This window comes from Micropterus salmoides, unplaced genomic scaffold (genome assembly GCF_014851395.1).
Source record: "Micropterus salmoides isolate LMB-PRFRI ecotype aquatic unplaced genomic scaffold, ASM1485139v1 Ms_hic_scaffold_2544, whole genome shotgun sequence".
Lineage (NCBI taxonomy): Eukaryota > Metazoa > Chordata > Actinopteri > Centrarchiformes > Centrarchidae > Micropterus > Micropterus salmoides.
The window spans coordinates 3,885-28,671 of NW_024041756.1; the positions used below are offsets into that span (position 1 = coordinate 3,885).

The following is a 24,787-nucleotide window of genomic DNA, read 5'->3' on the forward strand; positions in this document are numbered from 1 at the left end:
TACTGCAAAAAATGGGGTTCCCGAGAAGGTTTATAGCCTGGGTGGGACTGCTGTACCGGGAGATCAACAGCAAATTCATTGTTAACGGGCATCTGACAAGAGCAGTGGATATAAACTGCGGTGTCCGTCAGGGTTGTCCGTTATCTGCCCTCCTCTACGTTATCTGTATAGAACCACTGGCACAGACCTTGAGAAGGGACCAACGAATCCATGGGGTAGGAGTCCCAGGGAGCGGGGGACTCGAGACAAAATGTATTTTATATATGGACGACATCAACATTTTATGCACTGACCTTTTATCTGTCAACAGGACGCTGGACTTGACTGACTGGTTCGGACAGGCCTCTGGGTCAAAGCTGAACAGAAGCAAGACCCAAGCCCATTTTTATGGACCGTGGACAGCGACTGAGACGACAGGACTCCCCCTGACTGTGACCCAGACTGACCAAAAAATACTTGGGATCAGGTTTGATAGGGAGGGGGAGGGGAAAACCAATTGGGCAGACATAGTAGGGAAAGTCAGGCAGAGACTAGGGTACTGGACACTTAGAGGACTGACTTTAGAAGGAAAGGTTTTAATCATCAAAGCAGTGATTTTACCTTTGCTTTTACTCATCAGTTCTGTTTTTATCCCGCCTAGGAGAGTGATCTTAGACCTGGAACGAGCCATCTTTTATTTTTTGTGGGGCTCCAAGTGGGAAAGACTGAGACGAAGCGTGATGAAGAAGCCAAAGGAGAAAGGAGGAAAAGGAGTGCCAGACCTGCACTTGTTCCTAGGAAGCAGATACACAGCACTACACATCGCAACCGCCACAGCCCCATCCAGAAACCCCAAGACCGCAGCAATGACACGGTTCTGGATGGGGTCCTACCTCAGAAAACTTAAGATCTTACCCACAAGTCTCAAAGTACCAGTGTCTTTTAACCTGCCACCAGCCTATGCTTTTATCCAGTCATTTTTAAGGCATTTTAACCTTGAGCAGGAGGAGTTGCAGGTTTTAACCACTCACCGCTCTCTCATTTCTGTTGTGCAGGAGCGGGAACCAGTGAGTCCAGTGCGCGGGCTTGCATTCGGCGAGCCCTCAACAGTTTGGCGCAACGTGAACCATCCAGCTCTTCCAAACAGACTCCGGGACCTGTCATGGATGGTGGCTCATGAGATCCTCCCAGTCAGGTCCGTAATGCACTCCCGGGGCATGTCGGCGCACTCAACTTGCCCCCGACCAGGTTGTGGCGCGCCTGAGTCGGTAAGGCATCTGCTCTGGGAGTGCAGCGCTGCCGTAGAACAGTGGGCAACGGCCGGCTCCTTGCAATTCCCGTACTTGCCAGCAAGGGAGGTCCTCACACCACAGCTGGTGCTGTACGGGGTGAGCCAAGGAAATCAGATACCAGCACGTACATTTGCCAAACAGTGGCTCACCCTAGCCGCCATCAAAGACGCCATATGGACCTCCAGAAACTTGCTGGCAAGAAAGCACATGCAGATCCCCCCCGTGGCTGTGATCCGGATGGCCGCAGCAACGGCCCAAACGGCCAGAGCTGCAGGCGGCGGGCCTAGGACACAGCCACAAAGAAGAATCGCCTCTGTGCCCATTCGGACGGAGGAGCCGGAGCCACACAAGGAAAGTTCAAGGCAGCGGCGGCCTGACCCTCCGGGTGAGGTTGGTGGGAAGGAGCTACAGGGTGAGGGTCTCCTCTGAGCGCCTGCACAAGATCCCGAGAGTCCAAATCTGTTTGGGGGAGCTGAATGAGTTCCCCTTTGATAGGGACTCACTACACTCCTGCACAACAGTGGACTTGGAGAAGAGCTTTTATTATCCATTTATTTTTTGTGAGTTTTATTTTAACAAATGCACTCCGCTTTGAAGACTTTTTAACAGACACTCACAGACATGGACAAGCTGAAAACCATTTTATACCTTTAATTTATGACGTTATCTGTAATGCATTTTAAACACTTTTTTTAAATGTTGTTTTACAGAGAACATTTATCTATTTATTGACATGTTGTATTTTAAAAGGTAACTTGGAATTGACATATTATGAATCATGTTTGAATTGAGTGTCAATAAAATTTTTCTCAAAAGAAAAAAAATCTGTTCTTATCAGTTTAATATCTGATATGTCCCCTATAAGGGGGCAACATATTAAATGGATTTTTAGCACCGGGAGCTGAGACGAGGGGCTTGCTCCGTCCACTCCACGCATCGACCCGGTATTGCAGTGCCTCCGGGGGCGGTGCACCCTTCTCCTGCCTTGTGTAAAACCAAAATACTGACCCAAACGCAGAGGTTCGTCGCTCTGCCGGACGCCGGCCCGAAAAAGGCGCCAGTCGAGGGGGGGCGGCCAGCTGAAGCCTCGAAGAAGGCAGCGAGATTTGCACTTTATGATTGGCAGACGACGAGGGGATATTTGGGACCGGCATGGCTGTTAAATGTGCCCTGCACTTCCCCTCCCTTTCTCCCACTCGTCATCGAGAGCCCGAGTATTTCGGATGCTCGGTAGCCTGTGTCCAAAAGCCAGGCCTTCATTTCTCCGATTGGATAGAGCCTCTCAGAAGGTGGGGAGGGGACACTGCGGCGCCTCCGTAGGCCCGGCACGGTTGGCCAACACGGTGGAGGAACCGCAGCGTAGAAAGGATACAAGAAACTAAAACACCTCAAATGAAGCAAGAAAACCTGCTACAACTGCTAAATCGGTGAATAAAACACACTTACCTTCTCGTCTTTGGTCTGGTCAAGGTGGCAGTCCGGCAGAGGACAGGTAGGCAGTCCTCGGGACCAATGAATTCCTTGTTGCAAAAGTTTTTCAGCTACGGCAAAGTTGAAATTTTATTCACAAGGAATGAGGTGAATCTCCTCCCAGAAAAGCTGGTGACACAAAACGAAGCCCCAAACCGGCAAAGGTTTTAACCAGAAAGAGGAGGCCATTGCAGTCTTGGCCAAAAGGCCGAGAAGCGATCGGCCACATTTCCCCTCCCTTTCTCTCACTCGTCATCGAGAGGCTACAAGAGCCCGAGTCGTTCGGTAGCCTCTGTCCAAAAGCCAGGCCTTCGTCTCTCCGCAGCCCGATTGGATAGAGCCTGCCATGACCTGGGGAGGGGTAGGGGAACGGGCGTGGCCTGGTACTTGGGACTCGAGAGGCAGAGTGAGGCTTACCGTGAGGGTAGTGGCCGGGACGACTAGGCTCGTCGGCGGCTCTGGAGGAGGGGCCCGTACTTACTCGGGTTTCTCTTCATAACGTACAAGTCTTTCGCCTTTTACTAAAGACTTCCGTGGAGAGGGACGCCAATGAGTTAAAACTATTTTTGGCAGGCTCTGCCGTGTGGCCGAGCCTCGTGCGTTTGTGAAAAGGAAATAAAACGCCCGCCCCCTTTTTTGGGCCTTTTGGCTAAGACTGCGATCGCCTCCTGTGTCTGGATAAAACTTTTGCCTGTTTGTGGCGAAGTGTTACCAGGTTTTTGGGAGGATACTCACATTATTCCTTGTGAATAAAATTTCAACTTTGTTGTAGTTGAAATTGTTTCACACAAAGGAATTCATTGGTTCAGAGGACTGCTTACCTGTACTCTGCCGGAATAACATCTCGACCAGGCCAAACAAGACAAGGTAAGTGTGTTTTATTCACCTTTTAACATTTTTAGTAGATTTTATTGCTCTTTTTAGAGCATTCTTTTACCTTATTTTAGTTGACTTGGTTTTAGACTTTTTAGGTGTTTTAGCTTCTTTTTACCACTTTTACGTTGTGGTGCCTCCACCATGGCGGCCAACCATGCCGGCATGAGGAGGCACCACAGTGTCAGATTTACATTCAAAGAAAAAGATGGGAAAACCCTTGTTATGTCAAGGCTGACTTCTCAAGGAAAATGATCCAGAACATTTTGAAATTCTCCCCGCAGGATATAAATTGTATTTTGACTCTGCCATTTGGAAAAGGTTTCGATGTGAGTTTTGTCTCTGCTGCCGTGTTCAGAGATTTCTGGACACGCTTCGAAAATGAAAAACCCCAGTTTACTGCATTTAATGTTGAGAAACTGACTGATAATGCCGCTAAAACGGTAATTGTCAGAATGTTCAATGAGACTGTGAATGCAGATGACATTTGTTTGTGGCTGGGCAGATTTTGCACTGTTAAAGGCCAGGCTACCAAAGTGAGAGATGAGGATGGCATCTGGAATTGCGCTTGGAGGGTCCCCATCCAACAATGGCAAGACCCTCAAGGCTTCCAGGGCCTGAAACATCTGCCATCCATGATAGTTCTGGGAAACAACAGGGGCTACATTCATTACCAGGGCCAGCCCAAACTCTGCCGCAAGTGTGGTGAGAATGGGCACCTGGCAGAAGCGTGCCAGCAGATCATTTGTGGTAAATGTAGAGAAATTGGGCATACTTTCGAGGAATGCACCAATGGCAGAAAGTGCAATCTTTGTGGAGAAACAAACCACCTCTTCAGAGATTGCCCTAAGTCGTTTGCCAACAAATTAAAGGCAGCAAAGGCACAAAATGGCGGACAAGACGAAGCAGTTAGAGAGCTAATTGAAGAGGCTGGGCTGGAGAATTCAAATCTCCCGCCAAATCCTGTGATTGGAGGAGAAGGACCAGTAGAGGCGGGAGAAGGGGAGGGGCCTGCAGCTGCCCCACAAGTGGAGAACAGGGAGAAGCAGTGGCAGTGCAGGCAGAAGGCGGAGCTAGCTCAGTGACTGGCTCAGAACAAAAATTTGGCCAGTCACAGAGTGATAGCGAGGATGTCCCCCTCCCCAATGCCCAGCCGGCCAAGAGACTAATTTCAGAATTGTCTTCTGAGTCTCCTGGAGCCTCGGAAAAGAGGGGAAGAGCTGAGAGCTACTCAGACAGTTCATCTGTGGAGGAGCCCAGAGTCTTCCCCTCCAATTCGCCTAATGAAGTCTCTTTTTTAACTATAGCTCTGCAATCAACCCCTAAGGACTCAAAGCTCAATGCAACCCTGCGTCAGAGGCCAACTCCTAGAGTCCGAAAGGGAAATGGAGCTCAACCCCGTCATCTCTCACCCATGAGAATGAAGGAAGAGCTCCATTCACAAGAAATCCACTAACTGCTGTTTTTTAAACATTTGAAATCCCCCTTTTTTTTAGTCTTTTAAGATGTCATACCTGCAAATTTTAACCATACTCATGACACTCACCTTCTCAACTATCAATGTGAGGAGTGTGAAGTCGAGAGTTAGAGCCCAGATTGTTTTATCCTTTCTTAACTCTTTTAAGTCTGACGTGTTTTTAATACAGGAATGCGGCCTACCATTTTTAAAACACTACAGAGAATGGGAGGAGTTATGGCCACAAACGTCGATATGGAGCGGCTCAAATGAAAACAAAAATGATGGAGTGGCCATTTTAATAAAAAACCCTCTAGTCTGGTGAAGGGCAGCACTGTGGTGAGAGATGGTCGGGCACTTTTAACACACTTGACTTTTATGGGGAAGGATTTTAACGTCTTAAATATTTATGGCTTTAATGACAAGAACGACAGGTATGACCTTTTAGAAGACCTGCAGCCCCACATGCTAGGCAGGGCACCTTTAGTTGTAGGGGGGGATTTTAATTGTATTTTAAGCAGGAACGACAGGAGAAGAATAGGGGACGATTTTAAAGTGGACAAGACTTCAGTTTTACTTCAAAGCATATGCAGTGATTTTAGACTTGTGGACTGTTTTAAAACCATGCATCCCAGAGAGGAGGGCTTCACCTGGTTCAGTAGTGATGGCACCCGAGCCTCTCGCATAGACTACATTTTATCACGTGATTGCCCACCAACCGATGCTAGATTGGAACCTGTTTTCTTTTCTGATCACGCAATTCTTTCCTGCACCCTTTCACTCTCTTCCGGTGTGACGGCAGGAAGTGGTCTGTGGAAGCTCAATTGCTCCCTGTTAGAAGACAGGGAGCTAGTTAGGCTGTACAGGGAGCAATACCGAGAGTGGCAGACCCTTCAAGACTTTTACGATACACGTGCACAGTGGTGGGAAATGGTGAAGGGAAAGACAAAGACGTTTTACAGACAGGCAGGGAAAAGAAAGAAAAAGAGGGACAACAGACGCATGTTGGGACTGCAGAAACGGCTTCAGAGGTATTTTAAACTAATCCAACATGGAATGGATTTTAATGAAGAGATAAAACAAATTAAAACAGAGATGTCGGTTTTAGCAGAAATTAATAGCAAAGGTGTGATTTTAAGAAGCAAGGAAAGGGAAATAGAGGAAGGAGAGAAGTGCACAAGATATTTTTTTAAGAAAATCGTAAATAAAGGGGGGGCCATGTTGAGACTTAAAAAAGAAAACGGGTGCACAGCTGACACAACAGAGGAAATCAAAGAAACTGTCGAACATTTTTACCGTGAACTGTACGCAAAAAACTGTTAACGGGGACACCATGACCGAAGTTTTAAAATCCATTGACCAAGCAACAAACGACAACGTGCTTTTAACCCAAGATTTTACGATACCGGAATTAAACAAATGCATCAAATCTTTTAAGACAGGGAAGTCGCCGGGAGAAGACGGGCTTCCCTTGGAATTTTATCTGACATTTTGGGACATTTTAGCACCAGACTTGCTTGCTGTTTTTATGGATTTTGAACAAATGGACCGACTTCCTGACAGCTTTAGAGCAGGGATAGTGACTCTCCTTCACAAAGACAAAGACAAGACGGACTTGAAAAATTGGAGACCTATCACACTCTTAAATTTTGACTGTAAACTTTTTAGTAAACTTTAGCCTCACGCATGTCCTTGTTTTTAGAAGATCTGATTCACCCGGATCAAGCCTGTGCCGTCCCGGGGAGGAAGATCACCGACAGCCTCGTACTGATCCGAGATACCATCTGTTACGCGAGAGACAGAAACATTCGGCTAGTAGTCCTGAATTTAGATTTTGAGAAAGCCTTTGATCGGGTCTCGCACCAGTACCTTTTCCAGGTACTGCAAAAAATGGGGTTCCCGAGAAGGTTTATAGCCTGGGTGGGACTGCTGTACCGGGAGATCAACAGCAAATTCATTGTTAACGGGCATCTGACAAGAGCAGTGGATATAAACTGCGGTGTCCGTCAGGGTTGTCCGTTATCTGCCCTCCTCTACGTTATCTGTATAGAACCACTGGCACAGACCTTGAGAAGGGACCAACGAATCCATGGGGTAGGAGTCCCAGGGAGCGGGGGACTCGAGACAAAATGTATTTTATATATGGACGACATCAACATTTTATGCACTGACCTTTTATCTGTCAACAGGACGCTGGACTTGACTGACTGGTTCGGACAGGCCTCTGGGTCAAAGCTGAACAGAAGCAAGACCCAAGCCCATTTTTATGGACCGTGGACAGCGACTGAGACGACAGGACTCCCCCTGACTGTGACCCAGACTGACCAAAAAATACTTGGGATCAGGTTTGATAGGGAGGGGGAGGGGAAAACCAATTGGGCAGACATAGTAGGGAAAGTCAGGCAGAGACTAGGGTACTGGACACTTAGAGGACTGACTTTAGAAGGAAAGGTTTTAATCATCAAAGCAGTGATTTTACCTTTGCTTTTACTCATCAGTTCTGTTTTTATCCCGCCTAGGAGAGTGATCTTAGACCTGGAACGAGCCATCTTTTATTTTTTGTGGGGCTCCAAGTGGGAAAGACTGAGACGAAGCGTGATGAAGAAGCCAAAGGAGAAAGGAGGAAAAGGAGTGCCAGACCTGCACTTGTTCCTAGGAAGCAGATACACAGCACTACACATCGCAACCGCCACAGCCCCATCCAGAAACCCCAAGACCGCAGCAATGACACGGTTCTGGATGGGGTCCTACCTCAGAAAACTTAAGATCTTACCCACAAGTCTCAAAGTACCAGTGTCTTTTAACCTGCCACCAGCCTATGCTTTTATCCAGTCATTTTTAAGGCATTTTAACCTTGAGCAGGAGGAGTTGCAGGTTTTAACCACTCACCGCTCTCTCATTTCTGTTGTGCAGGAGCGGGAACCAGTGAGTCCAGTGCGCGGGCTTGCATTCGGCGAGCCCTCAACAGTTTGGCGCAACGTGAACCATCCAGCTCTTCCAAACAGACTCCGGGACCTGTCATGGATGGTGGCTCATGAGATCCTCCCAGTCAGGTCCGTAATGCACTCCCGGGGCATGTCGGCGCACTCAACTTGCCCCCGACCAGGTTGTGGCGCGCCTGAGTCGGTAAGGCATCTGCTCTGGGAGTGCAGCGCTGCCGTAGAACAGTGGGCAACGGCCGGCTCCTTGCAATTCCCGTACTTGCCAGCAAGGGAGGTCCTCACACCACAGCTGGTGCTGTACGGGGTGAGCCAAGGAAATCAGATACCAGCACGTACATTTGCCAAACAGTGGCTCACCCTAGCCGCCATCAAAGACGCCATATGGACCTCCAGAAACTTGCTGGCAAGAAAGCACATGCAGATCCCCCCCGTGGCTGTGATCCGGATGGCCGCAGCAACGGCCCAAACGGCCAGAGCTGCAGGCGGCGGGCCTAGGACACAGCCACAAAGAAGAATCGCCTCTGTGCCCATTCGGACGGAGGAGCCGGAGCCACACAAGGAAAGTTCAAGGCAGCGGCGGCCTGACCCTCCGGGTGAGGTTGGTGGGAAGGAGCTACAGGGTGAGGGTCTCCTCTGAGCGCCTGCACAAGATCCCGAGAGTCCAAATCTGTTTGGGGGAGCTGAATGAGTTCCCCTTTGATAGGGACTCACTACACTCCTGCACAACAGTGGACTTGGAGAAGAGCTTTTATTATCCATTTATTTTTTGTGAGTTTTATTTTAACAAATGCACTCCGCTTTGAAGACTTTTAACAGACACTCACAGACATGGACAAGCTGAAAACCATTTTATACCTTTAATTTATGACGTTATCTGTAATGCATTTTAAACACTTTTTTTAAATGTTGTTTTACAGAGAACATTTATCTATTTATTGACATGTTGTATTTTAAAAGGTAACTTGGAATTGACATATTATGAATCATGTTTGAATTGAGTGTCAATAAAATTTTTCTCAAAAGAAAAAAATCTGTTCTTATCAGTTTAATATCTGATATGTCCCCTATAAGGGGGCAACATATTAAATGGATTTTTAGCACCGGGAGCTGAGACGAGGGGCTTGCTCCGTCCACTCCACGCATCGACCCGGTATTGCAGTGCCTCCGGGGGCGGTGCACCCTTCTCCTGCCTTGTGTAAAACCAAAATACTGACCCAAACGCAGAGGTTCGTCGCTCTGCCGGACGCCGGCCCGAAAAAGGCGCCAGTCGAGGGGGGCGGCCAGCTGAAGCCTCGAAGAAGGCAGCGAGATTTGCACTTTATGATTGGCAGACGACGAGGGGATATTTGGGACCGGCATGGCTGTTAAATGTGCCCTGCACTTCCCCTCCCTTTCTCCCACTCGTCATCGAGAGCCCGAGTATTTCGGATGCTCGGTAGCCTGTGTCCAAAAGCCAGGCCTTCATTTCTCCGATTGGATAGAGCCTCTCAGAAGGTGGGGAGGGGACACTGCGGCGCCTCCGTAGGCCCGGCACGGTTGGCCAACACGGTGGAGGAACCGCAGCGTAGAAAGGATACAAGAAACTAAAACACCTCAAATGAAGCAAGAAAACCTGCTACAACTGCTAAATCGGTGAATAAAACACACTTACCTTCTCGTCTTTGGTCTGGTCAAGGTGGCAGTCCGGCAGAGGACAGGTAGGCAGTCCTCGGGACCAATGAATTCCTTGTTGCAAAAGTTTTTCAGCTACGGCAAAGTTGAAATTTTATTCACAAGGAATGAGGTGAATCTCCTCCCAGAAAAGCTGGTGACACAAAACGAAGCCCCAAACCGGCAAAGGTTTTAACCAGAAAGAGGAGGCCATTGCAGTCTTGGCCAAAAGGCCGAGAAGCGATCGGCCACATTTCCCCTCCCTTTCTCTCACTCGTCATCGAGAGGCTACAAGAGCCCGAGTCGTTCGGTAGCCTCTGTCCAAAAGCCAGGCCTTCGTCTCTCCGCAGCCCGATTGGATAGAGCCTGCCATGACCTGGGGAGGGGTAGGGGAACGGGCGTGGCCTGGTACTTGGGACTCGAGAGGCAGAGTGAGGCTTACCGTGAGGGTAGTGGCCGGGACGACTAGGCTCGTCGGCGGCTCTGGAGGAGGGGCCCGTACTTACTCGGGTTTCTCTTCATAACGTACAAGTCTTTCGCCTTTTACTAAAGACTTCCGTGGAGAGGGACGCCAATGAGTTAAAACTATTTTTGGCAGGCTCTGCCGTGTGGCCGAGCCTCGTGCGTTTGTGAAAAGGAAATAAAACGCCGCCCCCGGCAAGGTTGAGCGGTGCGACGAGGCGCGCTCGGGAGGAGGTGCTGAGACTCAGCCGTTGTTATGCGCAGTTGAAACCACTGCGCCACGGCAGGGGGAGAACTGCTCCGGGAGGTGGGCGCTGGAAGCAACCAGCGGGGGTTATCGCTTCTCGGCCTTTTGGCTAAGATTGAGTAAGAGGAGGATCTGTTGACAGTCTACAATGACATCGTCAGCTAACTCACAGCAGGTGCATGCCGTGCTGAAAAATACGCTTAGGTTTGTGTGGAACAGTACCGACGAGTTAATGGAGAGAAAGATTTTTGGACAAGCCATTCTGTTTGGAGCTCTGTGCCTCAAGATTGACGACCTTCTGTGTCTGCAGAAAAACGCCACGGACAAGTATTACGACGTCACGTTTTACACCGTTACCAAGATGGAGGAGGTGAAAGGATTAGCACTTCGATTGGCAGACGGATTGCTGAAAAACTTCAGGGTGCTCAGCCTGTGTCGTACTGGTGAGCGCATTGTGACTGTGCACATTTACAACCCTTGGGTGTCAGAGGAAGCAACCAGGTATTTTCTTGCCAGGTACGTGACTGTGTTAACAAGTATGGGAGACATTAAGGATGTGCTGGGGATATGGACCGGAAAACGGCAATTCCGGGTCATGCTGAAGGAAGACCCGAATGGTTATGATGGTTTTTGCCATCCCCCCGCTACCTTCACCATTGGCTCCCATAGAGGTTTCCTAGTCTATGGGGGTCAGCCGCTGTACTGCAGGCAATGTGCTTCATATGGACACCTGGCAAGGTCTTGCAGACAGGTGCGGTGCAGAAACTGTGATAGTTTGGGACACACCATGAGAAATTGTGATCAGCCAAAAAAATGTAGTTTATGTGGGCTGGAAGGACATTTATTTGGGCATTGCCCAGAAGTGGGGTCTTCGTATGCACGTGCTGCCAGACGGGAGTCGGTGGCCCCAGGTGCGCAACACAGGGATGGACCCGCATGTGACGACCCACGCTCCACATCCTTAAGAGCAATTGAGGACGTAATTGCCGAGCTCACGGGAGGAGTGGTGGAGACAAAGGGGGCAGATGCACCGGAGGTGGTGTCAGTCCAGGCAGAGAGCGAGGACGCCTGGGGGAAGCAGGGGGGGGAAGCTGAGAGTTTGGAGGAGGCTTCTTCTGTTATTGAGTGGGTCGCGGGGAAGAAAGGAGGAAAAAGTAAGAGAAAGAGGGCAAAGACGAGCTTGTTGCTTTCACCACCATCCTCTCCTCTGCTCGTTGAGGCGAACAGGTTTGGGGTACTTGTTTCTGAGGTTTGGGAAGAAATGCAGGAGGGAAAGGAGACTGGACAGGTGCATGAGATCACTGACAAGGCGGCAAAGGGGGGGGCAGCGCTGCGGCAGCTGTGGACGATTGCCTGGAGAGTGAGGAAGCTGGGGAGGCGTTAACCCAGAAAGGCATGACTGCATCGTCCAGTAGTAAGGTTCCAGCTAGCGGTGTCCCAGGAGAGCCTCCCTGCATAGCTGTATTCTCCTCGGATGCTCCTCCTGCCCCGAGAAGCTGCCCCGTACTCTCAGAAGATAGCCCTTCCAGTTCAGAGTGCTCTTTCCCACTGAAGGAGCCAGATGAGGAGGACTTTCTGCCATGATTGGTGGAAAGAGCAACGTGAGTGAGCATACTGTTTTGGGCTCCTTTTTTTCTGTCACTTCCTCCATTTTTCTTTTTTTTGCATAGTCTGTCTTTATTTCATATATTAACTATAAATGTGAGGGGGTTGAGAAATGCATCAAAGAGAGCAGTAGTTTTTTCTCATTTAAGTTCAGTGGATTTTTCTTTGTGCCTCTTGCAAGAGGTCCACCTAAAGACTGTGGAGGATGTGAAGGGGTTCACAAAAGAGTGGGTTAAAGGGGACTCTAGATGGAGCATTGGGGGTGTTCACTCATCTGGGGTGGGGACGTTAAGTGGGAATGTGGAAGTTAAAATAGTCGGGAGTTTTTCTGTGATACAGGGGAGGGTTTTGGTCACAGATGTTGACTGGAAGGGTAAGAGTTTAAGAGTGGTAAATATATATGCCCATGCTGCACCAAAAGAACGAAATGAGCTATTTCTTAAGTTAGACACCGTTTTCATGACCAATCGTCATGTAATCGTTGGAGGTGATTTCAACTCTCCTAGTGAGGGCAAAAACATGGGAGTTAACTTCCATAGTTTGGTAAAAAAGTACAGTTTAGTTGATAGTTTTAGGAGTTTTAACTCTGATGACCCTGGTTTCACATGGGGAAACAGTAGAGGGGCACGGAGTAGAATAGATTATATTTTTTGTCCGTTAGATTTTCAGGTGTTTGAGGCACAAGTGTCACCTGTTTTCTACTCAGATCACAACATGCTCTCTGTTGTATTAAACCTGAAGGTGACATGTTTTGGGAAAGGGTACTGGAAATTGAATAACAGTATTCTTGGAGCCCGGCAGTTTAGGGTAGGGTTCAGGAGTTTCTTCAAGGAGTGCATTAAAATGAAGATGTTTTATGGTAATGTATCTGGATGGTGGGAAAGCACAAAGGTCCGTATTAAACATTACATACAGGTGTACTCAAAAGAATCCAGAAAAGCGGAGTTTAAAGAATATTATCAATTGCAAAAATCAATAGAAAATTTAATGGCACAACAAAACACTGGTGAGCGCATAGATGAGGAATTATTGAAACGCTGGCAAAACGAGCAGAGGCTATTTTTTCATAAGAGGGCTGAGGCTTATAAATTCAGGAGTCTTGATGAAAAATGGGAAAAGGATGAGAAATGTTCATCCTATTTTTTCAAGCAGTCTAAAGTACGGGCAAAGAGAAGGAGAATAGCCTCCCTTCTAAATGAACGAGGGGAGGAAATTGACGATCCGGAAGGGCTGGTAGAAATTGCTTCGGGTAATTATTCCAAGTTTTTTAGCGCAGAAATAGTAGATTATAGTAAGGGTTCACTGCTGTTGAATAATGTAGATAGCTCAATCCCCGACTATCTGAAACTAGAGTTGGATAAAGACATACAATTGGAAGAAATTTTGAAGGCGCTTCAGTCTTTAAAGAAAGGGAAGGTGCCAGGAGTGGATGGACTTACAAAAGAATTTTACTTGGTTTTCTGGGAAGATATTGGGCCTCAGTTGTTAGATTTGTTTACTTTCATTTGCACATCTGGGATAATGGGGAGCACAATGAGAGAGGGGGTGATTTCCCTGCTATATAAAAAAGGGGACGTTCGAGATATATCCAACTACAGACCCTTAACGATGTTGTGCACAGATTATAAGATTTTTAGTAAAATTCTAACAAACAGGTTGGTATCCGCCTTGGAGTTCATTATAGGACTGGATCAAACTTGTGCAGTACAAGGCAGACAGATACAATGGAATCTGCAAATGCACAGAGATGTACTAGCCTATTCCGAGGATAGAAATTTTCCCCTTATTGTGCTCAGTCTTGATCAGGAAAAAGCTTTTGATAGGGTCAATCACAAATTTTTATTTAGGATTTTGGAAAGATTTGGGTTTGGTAAAAGATTTAGAAGTTGGCTGAAGATTTTATACACAGAGGTAGGAAGTAGAGTTAATGTCAATGGCAACATGGGAGTTTTGTTTAAGCAAACCAGGGGCGTCAGGCAGGGGTGCCCTGCATCAGCCCCTTTGTATGTTGTGTTTATTGAAATTTTGGCATGTGCAATTAGAAAAAATGCTAAAATCAGGGGTCTACCGTTGCCAGGTGGGGAAACATTGGTTATATCTCAGTTTGCAGACGACACTGTATTGTATTTAGAAAATGACTTTTGTTTAAAGGAAGCTATTAATGTTATTGAAGTGTTCTCGAGTGCTTCAGGGTCTAGGATTAATAAAGGGAAGTCACTGATTAAATATCTGGGAAGGTGGAAGGATAGGAATGACAAGCCATATGGGCTTGCCCTGTGCGCGGGGCCGATGACATTATTGGGTATATCCTTTGGTAATAAGGATGATGTTGAAAGTAATTGGGAGGTAAGATTAGCTAAAGTGCTATCAAAGCTCAACATGTGGAAATTGAGAAAACTGTCATTCAGTGGCAAAGTCCTAGCTATAAAAGCCGATATATTGCCAGCCTTACTTCATGTGGCATGTGTTTTTCCCATGACGGCAATGATTTGCTTAAAGTTGCAAAGGATGTTGTTTAATTTCATGTGGGGAGGGTATGAATATATTAAAAGAGAAATAATGTACCAGCCATTGAGAGAGGAGGTAAAGACATGCCAAATGTCAGGTTGAAGTTGAACGTGATTTTTTTTTCAAATATCTGTAAAATAACTATGTCACCTCCAAAACATAAATGTCACTCTTTAATGAAATTTTGGCTTGCTATGCATTTGAGGCCCTTAGGGGTAGCATGGGATAACAGGTCTCCCAAAGCTGAGGTTATGCCTTTGTACTATAAAGGAATAATCAGTTGGGCAAAGAAGTACAAGGAGTGTTGGGATAGTCATTTAGTACTCAATCATAGAAAACTGTATGAGGAATTGATGGCCAGGTTCAACCCAAGAGAAACTGTTCATATTCCTTCTGAAGTATGGAAGAGAACACAGTTTAAGCAGTTGGACAATCAGTTGAAAGATTTTAATTGGTTGGTGCTTCACAGGAGATTAGCAGTAAGAAACACCTTGTTTAATCACGGCCTAACAAGAAGTAAGTACTGTCCAAGAGAGGGATGTTTGGGAAAAGAAACGGTGGAACATGCATTATTTGAGTGTTTTTTCGCACAACAAATTTGGGAGGGGTTGGGTAAAAAGTTTGTTCTTTGAGGGATATGACATGGGAAGGGGTTCTTTACATGGAATTTAATATGGAGAGGGAGAAACTGCATAAAGTAGTGCTTCTCGTATCTATAGTAAAGTACAAGTTGTGGGAGGTAAGATGTGATGGGCTAAATGGAGGAAGCAAGTGGTCAGTGTTGGGAACTATAAAGAGCATTGAAGACTCAATAGAGAGGCGATACCAATTAGAGATCAGAAAATGGGGTATTGACTCGATCAAAGACAGATGGAAAATGATTTATGGTAATTCATAGAGGTCAACAGAAGGTGTTGTGGATTTATTATGATGGTTATGGGAGTGGTTTTGTTATGGTCTCTTCATGCATACATGCCATGCATCGTAATGGAAAAAAAGAAAAAAAGAGAGGGCTCGAGAACTGGGTTCCATGAGTTATTGATGTATACCTTGTGTTTTGTTGATGTCGTTTTTCTTTTTTTTACTAATTAAGGTAACAAAGGGACACTGTGTATAGAGATGCCGAGGGGGAGGATTGTTGTTTTGTGTTGGATGTGGGATTAATATAGGTGGGATGCAAGTACTGAAATGTGTGTATTGAATGTTTATGTCACAAATAAATTATATTTTCCAAAAAAAAAAAAAAAAAATCTGTTCTTATCAGTTTAATATCTGATATGTCCCCTATAAGGGGGCAACATATTAAATGGATTTTTAGCACCGGGAGCTGAGACGAGGGGCTTGCTCCGTCCACTCCACGCATCGACCCGGTATTGCAGTGCCTCCGGGGGCGGTGCACCCTTCTCCTGCCTTGTGTAAAACCAAAATACTGACCCAAACGCAGAGGTTCGTCGCTCTGCCGGACGCCGGCCCGAAAAAGGCGCCAGTCGAGGGGGGGCGGCCAGCTGAAGCCTCGAAGAAGGCAGCGAGATTTGCACTTTATGATTGGCAGACGACGAGGGGATATTTGGGACCGGCATGGCTGTTAAATGTGCCCTGCACTTCCCCTCCCTTTCTCCCACTCGTCATCGAGAGCCCGAGTATTTCGGATGCTCGGTAGCCTGTGTCCAAAAGCCAGGCCTTCATTTCTCCGATTGGATAGAGCCTCTCAGAAGGTGGGGAGGGGACACTGCGGCGCCTCCGTAGGCCCGGCACGGTTGGCCAACACGGTGGAGGAACCGCAGCGTAGAAAGGATACAAGAAACTAAAACACCTCAAATGAAGCAAGAAAACCTGCTACAACTGCTAAATCGGTGAATAAAACACACTTACCTTCTCGTCTTTGGTCTGGTCAAGGTGGCAGTCCGGCAGAGGACAGGTAGGCAGTCCTCGGGACCAATGAATTCCTTGTTGCAAAAGTTTTTCAGCTACGGCAAAGTTGAAATTTTATTCACAAGGAATGAGGTGAATCTCCTCCCAGAAAAGCTGGTGACACAAAACGAAGCCCCAAACCGGCAAAGGTTTTAACCAGAAAGAGGAGGCCATTGCAGTCTTGGCCAAAAGGCCGAGAAGCGATCGGCCACATTTCCCCTCCCTTTCTCTCACTCGTCATCGAGAGGCTACAAGAGCCCGAGTCGTTCGGTAGCCTCTGTCCAAAAGCCAGGCCTTCGTCTCTCCGCAGCCCGATTGGATAGAGCCTGCCATGACCTGGGGAGGGGTAGGGGAACGGGCGTGGCCTGGTACTTGGGACTCGAGAGGCAGAGTGAGGCTTACCGTGAGGGTAGTGGCCGGGACGACTAGGCTCGTCGGCGGCTCTGGAGGAGGGGCCCGTACTTACTCGGGTTTCTCTTCATAACGTACAAGTCTTTCGCCTTTTACTAAAGACTTCCGTGGAGAGGGACGCCAATGAGTTAAAACTATTTTTGGCAGGCTCTGCCGTGTGGCCGAGCCTCGTGCGTTTGTGAAAAGGAAATAAAACGCCGCCCCCGGCAAGGTTGAGCGGTGCGACGAGGCGCGCTCGGGAGGAGGTGCTGAGACTCAGCCGTTGTTATGCGCAGTTGAAACCACTGCGCCACGGCAGGGGGAGAACTGCTCCGGGAGGTGGGCGCTGGAAGCAACCAGCGGGGGTTATCGCTTCTCGGCCTTTTGGCTAAGACTGCGATCGCCTCCTGTGTCTGGATAAAACTTTTGCCTGTTTGTGGCGAAGTGTTACCAGGTTTTTGGGAGGATACTCACATTATTCCTTGTGAATAAAATTTCAACTTTGTTGTAGTTGAAATTGTTTCACACAAAGGAATTCATTGGTTCAGAGGACTGCTTACCTGTACTCTGCCGGAATAACATCTCGACCAGGCCAAACAAGACAAGGTAAGTGTGTTTTATTCACCTTTTAACATTTTTAGTAGATTTTATTGCTCTTTTTAGAGCATTCTTTTACCTTATTTTAGTTGACTTGGTTTTAGACTTTTTAGGTGTTTTAGCTTCTTTTACCACTTTTACGTTGTGGTGCCTCCACCATGGCGGCCAACCATGCCGGCATGAGGAGGCACCACAGTGTCAGATTTACATTCAAAGAAAAAGATGGGAAAACCCTTGTTATGTCAAGGCTTGACTTCTCAAGGAAAATGATCCAGAACATTTTGAAATTCTCCCCGCAGGATATAAATTGTATTTTGACTCTGCCATTTGGAAAAGGTTTCGATGTGAGTTTTGTCTCTGCTGCCGTGTTCAGAGATTTCTGGACACGCTTCGAAAATGAAAAACCCCAGTTTACTGCATTTAATGTTGAGAAACTGACTGATAATGCCGCTAAAACGGTAATTGTCAGAATGTTCAATGAGACTGTGAATGCAGATGACATTTGTTTGTGGCTGGGCAGATTTTGCACTGTTAAAGGCCAGGCTACCAAAGTGAGAGATGAGGATGGCATCTGGAATTGCGCTTGGAGGGTCCCCATCCAACAATGGCAAGACCCTCAAGGCTTCCAGGGCCTGAAACATCTGCCATCCATGATAGTTCTGGGAAACAACAGGGGCTACATTCATTACCAGGGCCAGCCCAAACTCTGCCGCAAGTGTGGTGAGAATGGGCACCTGGCAGAAGCGTGCCAGCAGATCATTTGTGGTAAATGTAGAGAAATTGGGCATACTTTCGAGGAATGCACCAATGGCAGAAAGTGCAATCTTTGTGGAGAAACAAACCACCTCTTCAGAGATTGCCCTAAGTCGTTTGCCAACAAATTAAAGGCAGCAAAGGCACAAAATGGCGGACAAGACGAAGCAGTTAGAGAGCTAATTGAAGAGGCTGGGCTGGAGAATTCAAATCTCCCGCCAAATCCTGTGATTGGAGGAGAAGGACCAGTAGAGGCGGGAGAAGGGGAGGGGCCTGCAGCTGCCCCACAAGTGGAGAACAGGGAAGAAGCAGTGGCAGTGCAGGCAGAAGGCGGAGCTAGCTCAGTGACTGGCTCAGAACAAAAATTTGGCCAGTCACAGAGTGATAGCGAGGATGTCCCCCTCCCCAATGCCCAGCCGGCCAAGAGACTAATTTCAGAATTGTCTTCTGAGTCTCCTGGAGCCTCGGAAAAGAGGGGAAGAGCTGAGAGCTACTCAGACAGTTCATCTGTGGAGGAGCCCAGAGTCTTCCCCTCCAATTCGCCTAATGAAGTCTCTTTTTTAACTATAGCTCTGCAATCAACCCCTAAGGACTCAAAGCTCAATGCACCCTGCGTCAGAGGCCAACTCCTAGAGTCCGAAAGGGAAATGGAGCTCAACCCCGTCATCTCTCACCCATGAGAATGAAGGAAGAGCTCCATTCACAAGAAATCCACTAACTGCTGTTTTTAAACATTTGAAATCCCCCTTTTTTTTTTAGTCTTTTAAGATGTCATACCTGCAAATTTTAACCATACTCATGACACTCACCTTCTCAACTATCAATGTGAGGAGTGTGAAGTCGAGAGTTAGAGCCCAGATTGTTTTATCCTTTCTTAACTCTTTTAAGTCTGACGTGTTTTTAATACAGGAATGCGGCCTACCATTTTTAAAACACTACAGAGAATGGGAGGAGTTATGGCCACAAACGTCGATATGGAGCGGCTCAAATGAAAACAAAAATGATGGAGTGGCCATTTTAATAAAAAACCCTCTAGTCTTGGTGAAGGGCAGCACTGTGGTGAGAGATGGTCGGGCACTTTTAACACACTTGACTTTTATGGGGAAGGATTTTAACGTCTTAAATATTTATGGCTTTAATGACAAGAACGACAGGTATGACCTTTTAGAAGACCTGCAGCCCCACATGCTAGGCAGGGCACCTTTAGTTGTAGGGGGGGATTTTAATTGTATTTTAAGCAGGAACGACAGGAGAAGAATAGGGGACGATTTTAAAGTGGACAAGACTTCAGTTTTACTTCAAAGCATATGCAGTGATTTTAGACTTGTGGACTGTTTTAAAACCATGCATCCCAGAGAGGAGGGCTTCACCTGGTTCAGTAGTGATGGCACCCGAGCCTCTCGCATAGACTACATTTTATCACGTGATTGCCCACCAACCGATGCTAGATTGGAACCTGTTTTCTTTTCTGATCACGCAATTCTTTCCTGCACCCTTTCACTCTCTTCCGGTGTGACGGCAGGAAGTGGTCTGTGGAAGCTCAATTGCTCCCTGTTAGAAGACAGGGAGCTAGTTAGGCTGTACAGGGAGCAATACCGAGAGTGGCAGACCCTTCAAGACTTTTACGATACACGTGCACAGTGGTGGGAAATGGTGAAGGGAAAGACAAAGACGTTTTACAGACAGGCAGGGAAAAGAAAGAAAAAGAGGGACAACAGACGCATGTTGGGACTGCAGAAACGGCTTCAGAGGTATTTTAAACTAATCCAACATGGAATGGATTTTAATGAAGAGATAAAACAAATTAAAACAGAGATGTCGGTTTTAGCAGAAATTAATAGCAAAGGTGTGATTTTAAGAAGCAAGGAAAGGGAAATAGAGGAAGGAGAGAAGTGCACAAGATATTTTTTTAAGAAAATCGTAAATAAAGGGGGGGCCATGTTGAGACTTAAAAAAGAAAACGGGTGCACAGCTGACACAACAGAGGAAATCAAAGAAACTGTCGAACATTTTTACCGTGAACTGTACGCATACAAAACTGTTAACGGGGACACCATGACCGAAGTTTTAAAATCCATTGACCAAGCAACAAACGACAACGTGCTTTTAACCCAAGATTTTACGATACCGGAATTAAACAAATGCATCAAATCTTTTAAGACAGGGAAGTCGCCGGGAGAAGACGGGCTTCCCTTGGAATTTTATCTGACATTTTGGGACATTTTAGCACCAGACTTGCTTGCTGTTTTTATGGATTTTGAACAAATGGACCGACTTCCTGACAGCTTTAGAGCAGGGATAGTGACTCTCCTTCACAAAGACAAAGACAAGACGGACTTGAAAAATTGGAGACCTATCACACTCTTAAATTTTGACTGTAAACTTTTTAGTAAACTTTAGCCTCACGCATGTCCTTGTTTTTAGAAGATCTGATTCACCCGGATCAAGCCTGTGCCGTCCCGGGGAGGAAGATCACCGACAGCCTCGTACTGATCCGAGATACCATCTGTTACGCGAGAGACAGAAACATTCGGCTAGTAGTCCTGAATTTAGATTTTGAGAAAGCCTTTGATCGGGTCTCGCACCAGTACCTTTTCCAGGTACTGCAAAAAATGGGGTTCCCGAGAAGGTTTATAGCCTGGGTGGGACTGCTGTACCGGGAGATCAACAGCAAATTCATTGTTAACGGGCATCTGACAAGAGCAGTGGATATAAACTGCGGTGTCCGTCAGGGTTGTCCGTTATCTGCCCTCCTCTACGTTATCTGTATAGAACCACTGGCACAGACCTTGAGAAGGGACCAACGAATCCATGGGGTAGGAGTCCCAGGGAGCGGGGGACTCGAGACAAAATGTATTTTATATATGGACGACATCAACATTTTATGCACTGACCTTTTATCTGTCAACAGGACGCTGGACTTGACTGACTGGTTCGGACAGGCCTCTGGGTCAAAGCTGAACAGAAGCAAGACCCAAGCCCATTTTTATGGACCGTGGACAGCGACTGAGACGACAGGACTCCCCCTGACTGTGACCCAGACTGACCAAAAAATACTTGGGATCAGGTTTGATAGGGAGGGGGAGGGGAAAACAATTGGGCAGACATAGTAGGGAAAGTCAGGCAGAGACTAGGGTACTGGACACTTAGAGGACTGACTTTAGAAGGAAAGGTTTTAATCATCAAAGCAGTGATTTTACCTTTGCTTTTACTCATCAGTTCTGTTTTTATCCCGCCTAGGAGAGTGATCTTAGACCTGGAACGAGCCATCTTTTATTTTTTGTGGGGCTCCAAGTGGGAAAGACTGAGACGAAGCGTGATGAAGAAGCCAAAGGAGAAAGGAGGAAAAGGAGTGCCAGACCTGCACTTGTTCCTAGGAAGCAGATACACAGCACTACACATCGCAACCGCCACAGCCCCATCCAGAAACCCCAAGACCGCAGCAATGACACGGTTCTGGATGGGGTCCTACCTCAGAAAACTTAAGATCTTACCCACAAGTCTCAAAGTACCAGTGTCTTTTAACCTGCCACCAGCCTATGCTTTTATCCAGTCATTTTTAAGGCATTTTAACCTTGAGCAGGAGGAGTTGCAGGTTTTAACCACTCACCGCTCTCTCATTTCTGTTGTGCAGGAGCGGGAACCAGTGAGTCCAGTGCGCGGGCTTGCATTCGGCGAGCCCTCAACAGTTTGGCGCAACGTGAACCATCCAGCTCTTCCAAACAGACTCCGGGACCTGTCATGGATGGTGGCTCATGAGATCCTCCCAGTCAGGTCCGTAATGCACTCCCGGGGCATGTCGGCGCACTCAACTTGCCCCCGACCAGGTTGTGGCGCGCCTGAGTCGGTAAGGCATCTGCTCTGGGAGTGCAGCGCTGCCGTAGAACAGTGGGCAACGGCCGGCTCCTTGCAATTCCCGTACTTGCCAGCAAGGGAGGTCCTCACACCACAGCTGGTGCTGTACGGGGTGAGCCAAGGAAATCAGATACCAGCACGTACATTTGCCAAACAGTGGCTCACCCTAGCCGCCATCAAAGACGCCATATGGACCTCCAGAAACTTGCTGGCAAGAAAGCACATGCAGATCCCCCCCGTGGCTGTGATCCGGATGGCCGCAGCAACGGCCAAACGGCCAGAGCTGCAGGCGGCGGGCCTAGGACACAGCCACAAAGAAGAATCGCCTCTGTGCCCATTCGGACGGAGGAGCCGGAGCCACACAAGGAAAGTTCAAGGCAGCGGCGGCCTGACCCTCCGGGTGAGGTTGGTGGGAAGGAGCTACAGGGTGAGGGTCTCCTCTGAGCGCCTGCACAAGATCCCGAGAGTCCAAATCTGTTTGGGGGAGCTGAATGAGTTCCCCTTTGATAGGGACTCACTACACTCCTGCACAACAGTGGACTTGGAGAAGAGCTTTTATTATCCATTTATTTTTTGTGAGTTTTATTTTAACAAATGCACTCCGCTTTGAAGACTTTTAACAGACACTCACAGACATGGACAAGCTGAAAACCATTTTATACCTTTAATTTATGACGTTATCTGTAATGCATTTTAAACACTTTTTTTAAATGTTGTTTTACAGAGAACATTTATCTATTTATTGACATGTTGTATTTTAAAAGGTAACTTGGAATTGACATATTATGAATCATGTTTGAATTGAGTGTCAATAAAATTTTTCTCAAAAGAAAAAAATCTGTTCTTATCAGTTTAATATCTGATATGTCCCCTATAAGGGGGCAACATATTAAATGGATTTTTAGCACCGGGAGCTGAGACGAGGGGCTTGCTCCGTCCACTCCACGCATCGACCCGGTATTGCAGTGCCTCCGGGGGCGGTGCACCCTTCTCCTGCCTTGTGTAAAACCAAAATACTGACCCAAACGCAGAGGTTCGTCGCTCTGCCGGACGCCGGCCCGAAAAAGGCGCCAGTCGAGGGGGGGCGGCCAGCTGAAGCCTCGAAGAAGGCAGCGAGATTTGCACTTTATGATTGGCAGACGACGAGGGGATATTTGGGACCGGCATGGCTGTTAAATGTGCCCTGCACTTCCCCTCCCTTTCTCCCACTCGTCATCGAGAGCCCGAGTATTTCGGATGCTCGGTAGCCTGTGTCCAAAAGCCAGGCCTTCATTTCTCCGATTGGATAGAGCCTCTCAGAAGGTGGGGAGGGGACACTGCGGCGCCTCCGTAGGCCCGGCACGGTTGGCCAACACGGTGGAGGAACCGCAGCGTAGAAAGGATACAAGAAACTAAAACACCTCAAATGAAGCAAGAAAACCTGCTACAACTGCTAAATCGGTGAATAAAACACACTTACCTTCTCGTCTTTGGTCTGGTCAAGGTGGCAGTCCGGCAGAGGACAGGTAGGCAGTCCTCGGGACCAATGAATTCCTTGTTGCAAAAGTTTTTCAGCTACGGCAAAGTTGAAATTTTATTCACAAGGAATGAGGTGAATCTCCTCCCAGAAAAGCTGGTGACACAAAACGAAGCCCCAAACCGGCAAAGGTTTTAACCAGAAAGAGGAGGCCATTGCAGTCTTGGCCAAAAGGCCGAGAAGCGATCGGCCACATTTCCCCTCCCTTTCTCTCACTCGTCATCGAGAGGCTACAAGAGCCCGAGTCGTTCGGTAGCCTCTGTCCAAAAGCCAGGCCTTCGTCTCTCCGCAGCCCGATTGGATAGAGCCTGCCATGACCTGGGGAGGGGTAGGGGAACGGGCGTGGCCTGGTACTTGGGACTCGAGAGGCAGAGTGAGGCTTACCGTGAGGGTAGTGGCCGGGACGACTAGGCTCGTCGGCGGCTCTGGAGGAGGGGCCCGTACTTACTCGGGTTTCTCTTCATAACGTACAAGTCTTTCGCCTTTTACTAAAGACTTCCGTGGAGAGGGACGCCAATGAGTTAAAACTATTTTTGGCAGGCTCTGCCGTGTGGCCGAGCCTCGTGCGTTTGTGAAAAGGAAATAAAACGCCGCCCCCGGCAAGGTTGAGCGGTGCGACGAGGCGCGCTCGGGAGGAGGTGCTGAGACTCAGCCGTTGTTATGCGCAGTTGAAACCACTGCGCCACGGCAGGGGGAGAACTGCTCCGGGAGGTGGGCGCTGGAAGCAACCAGCGGGGGTTATCGCTTCTCGGCCTTTTGGCTAAGATCAAGTGTAGTATCTGTTCTTATCAGTTTAATATCTGATATGTCCCCTATAAGGGGGCAACATATTAAATGGATTTTTAGCACCGGGAGCTGAGACGAGGGGCTTGCTCCGTCCACTCCACGCATCGACCCGGTATTGCAGTGCCTCCGGGGGCGGTGCACCCTTCTCCTGCCTTGTGTAAAACCAAAATACTGACCCAAACGCAGAGGTTCGTCGCTCTGCCGGACGCCGGCCCGAAAAAGGCGCCAGTCGAGGGGGGGCGGCCAGCTGAAGCCTCGAAGAAGGCAGCGAGATTTGCACTTTATGATTGGCAGACGACGAGGGGATATTTGGGACCGGCATGGCTGTTAAATGTGCCCTGCACTTCCCCTCCCTTTCTCCCACTCGTCATCGAGAGCCCGAGTATTTCGGATGCTCGGTAGCCTGTGTCCAAAAGCCAGGCCTTCATTTCTCCGATTGGATAGAGCCTCTCAGAAGGTGGGGAGGGGACACTGCGGCGCCTCCGTAGGCCCGGC

At 47.9% G+C, this 24,787-nt stretch overlaps 6 non-coding genes and 3 pseudogenes across 6 annotated transcripts; all 9 read left to right on the plus strand.

The window, feature by feature from the left end:
• The first annotated feature begins 2,072 nt into the window (after nucleotides 1-2,072).
• On the plus strand, nucleotides 2,073-2,249 carry LOC119919091 (annotated as a pseudogene).
• A 969-nt stretch (nucleotides 2,250-3,218) lies between these two features.
• LOC119919094 lies at nucleotides 3,219-3,331 on the plus strand. Its single transcript, XR_005447601.1, has one exon. It is a non-coding gene; the product is annotated as a U5 spliceosomal RNA (small nuclear RNA).
• A 5,685-nt stretch (nucleotides 3,332-9,016) lies between these two features.
• LOC119919082 lies at nucleotides 9,017-9,196 on the plus strand (annotated as a pseudogene).
• Nucleotides 9,197-10,164: 968 nt separating this feature from the next.
• On the plus strand, nucleotides 10,165-10,277 carry LOC119919096. Its single transcript, XR_005447602.1, has one exon. It is a non-coding gene; the product is annotated as a U5 spliceosomal RNA (small nuclear RNA).
• Nucleotides 10,278-15,705: 5,428 nt separating this feature from the next.
• Nucleotides 15,706-15,888, plus strand: LOC119919093. Its single transcript, XR_005447600.1, has one exon. It is a non-coding gene; the product is annotated as a U2 spliceosomal RNA (small nuclear RNA).
• Nucleotides 15,889-16,857: 969 nt separating this feature from the next.
• On the plus strand, nucleotides 16,858-16,970 carry LOC119919097. The gene has a single exon (XR_005447603.1). It is a non-coding gene; the product is annotated as a U5 spliceosomal RNA (small nuclear RNA).
• Nucleotides 16,971-22,801: 5,831 nt separating this feature from the next.
• LOC119919083 lies at nucleotides 22,802-22,981 on the plus strand (annotated as a pseudogene).
• Nucleotides 22,982-23,950: 969 nt separating this feature from the next.
• On the plus strand, nucleotides 23,951-24,063 carry LOC119919098. The gene has a single exon (XR_005447604.1). It is a non-coding gene; the product is annotated as a U5 spliceosomal RNA (small nuclear RNA).
• Nucleotides 24,064-24,246: 183 nt separating this feature from the next.
• On the plus strand, nucleotides 24,247-24,438 carry LOC119919077. The gene has a single exon (XR_005447593.1). It is a non-coding gene; the product is annotated as a U2 spliceosomal RNA (small nuclear RNA).
• Nucleotides 24,439-24,787: the final 349 nt, after the last annotated feature.